Below are 2,300 nucleotides of genomic sequence, written 5' to 3'. Positions count from 1 at the left end.
ACAAATGAATAAAAATAGACACAATTACTAGGAGGAACTTATAACAGATAGGGAGATTTTGCTAATTCTGTCTCAGTAACTAATAGAGTAAACATACAAACATAGTAGAAATATACATTTAAGCAACAAAATAATTTTTGCCAAGTTGCACATGCAGATTACTGAAATAAAAAAAATTACAATGCACATACATTCTAAACACAAAGAATATTAAAAAACACATTTTATATTAGGCAATAAAAGGATCTTTCACAAAATTTGAAGGCTGGAATCTTACAAAGCTTTATTTTCTACCACAATTTATTTAAGTTAGAAATGAATTATTAAAAATTAACTTGTTACCCATTGTTTGGAAGACAAGAAACAAACATCTAAGTAATTAGGTTTAAGAATGCCTCATAATGGTCGCCATTACTTTGAGGAAAGAATAGTCAGTAGAGGAGTAAAAAAAAATGCAGAGTAATAAAAACCTTTAACTTGTAGAGGCAAAACCATGCTCCAAGAAAGCATCATCAGCATCACCACCAGTCGCACTACCAACAGCAACAGCAGAAGCCACCGCCACAAGCAATACCTGCAAATGGACAACAAGCCAGCAGCCAAAATGTAGGCTTGACTATTGACCTGAGGAATGTTAGAAAACCGAAAGAGAAGATCTTCACTCAATGTAGCTGGCTCTTTGTGGGCAATCTTCCTCCTGACATCACTGAGGAGGAAATGTGGAAACTATTTGAGAAATATGGGAAGGCAGGCAAAGTCTTCATTCATAAGGATAAGGGCTTTGGCTTTATTCGTTTGGAAACACGAGCCTTAGTGGAAATTGCTAGAGTAGAGCTGGACAACATGGCACACCATGGAAAGCAGCTGCATCTGTGCTTGCCTGCCATAGTACAACTCTTACAGTCCAAAACCTTCCTCAGTATGTGTCCAATGAACTGCTGGAGGAAGCTTTTTCTGTGTTCAGCCAGGGGTAGAGGGCCGTAGTCATTGTGGATGATCGAGGAAGGCCCTCAGCAAAAGGCATTGTTGAATTCTTAGGGAAGCCAGCTGCTCTGAAAGCTCTGGACAGATGCAGTGAAGGTTCCTTCCTGTTTATCACATTTCCTCGGCCTATGACTGTGGAGCCCATGGACCAGTTAGATGATGAAGGAGGACTTCCAGAGAAGCTGGTTATAAAGAAACAGCAATTTCACAAGGAGTGGGAGCAGCCACCTAGATTTGCACAGTCTGGTTCCTTTGAGTATGAGGATGCCATGCGCTGGAAGGCACTCATTGGAATGGAGAAACAGCAGCAGGACCAAGTGGATTGCAACATCAAGGAAGTTCATGAGAAACTGGAGATGGAGATGGAGGCTGCTCACCATGAGCACCAGGTCATGCTAATAAGGCATGATTTGATGAGGCGTCAAGAACTTCGGAGGATGGAAGAGCTGCACAACCAAGAAGTGCAAAAAACGGAAGCAACTAGAGCTCAGGCATGAGGAAGAACCCAGTCATTGTGAGGAAGAGATGAAGTGACAGCAGGAAGAAATGATGCGGATAGAGCAGGAAGGATTCAAGGGAACCTTCTCTGATTAGAGAGAGCAGGAGATACGGATGGGCCAGATGGCTATGGGAGGTACTGTGAGCATAAACAACAGAGGTGATATGCCCCCTGCTCCTGTGCCTGCTGGTACCCCAGCTCCTCCAGGAATTCCACTATGATTCGAGATGGAACCTTGGGATTGACCCCACCAACTACCGAATGCTTTGGCCAAGCTGCTACAATGGAAGGAATAGGGGAAATTGGTGGAACCCCTCCTGCATTCAACCATGCAGCTTCTAGAGCTCATTTTGCTCCAAACAAATGTCCCCAATAATAATAAAGTTGCAGTGTCTAGTTTCCTAAAACCTTAAAAGAAGGACCCTTTTTGGACTTGCTGGAATTCTACCATGGAAAAGTGTTAGGGATTCCTCCCAATAGTTAGTTCTTCCCAGCCTGTACTACTCTAGGGAGTATGCTGAGACAGAGGTCAAGGGGGGGATTATATTTAACAAATCATTTCTTTGTGGTATATTGTTTAATCATGTCTGTGTGGTGCATTCCTGAAGTCTAGCAATTATTGAAGGCCAGGGGTAGGGGGGACAATGGCAAAGTGGATCTAGTTAGAGCCCCCCATGAATCTTGATCATTCCATTCTGTTTATCCCATTCTATTTGTATTCTCATTCTTAAATTTCCTGACCCCAGAGACACTGACACATGTACCACAAAAACCACAAACATCCTCCATCACTTCATTCACTCCCAGGTGGGAATTC

At 42.6% G+C, this 2,300-nt stretch overlaps 1 pseudogene across 1 annotated transcript; it reads left to right on the top strand.

The window, feature by feature from the left end:
• The first annotated feature begins 452 nt into the window (after window positions 1-452).
• LOC308240148 (non-POU domain-containing octamer-binding protein-like) lies at window positions 453-1,859 on the top strand (annotated as a pseudogene). Its single transcript has one exon. The product of its transcript is annotated as a non-POU domain-containing octamer-binding protein-like (transcript).
• Window positions 1,860-2,300: the final 441 nt, after the last annotated feature.

This window comes from Plecotus auritus (assembly GCF_963455305.1).
Source record: "Plecotus auritus genome assembly, chromosome: X".
In the NCBI taxonomy this organism is placed as follows: domain Eukaryota; kingdom Metazoa; phylum Chordata; class Mammalia; order Chiroptera; family Vespertilionidae; genus Plecotus; species Plecotus auritus.
Note: the sequence above shows the minus strand (reverse complement) of the source record. Positions and strands in the feature narration are given on the sequence as shown.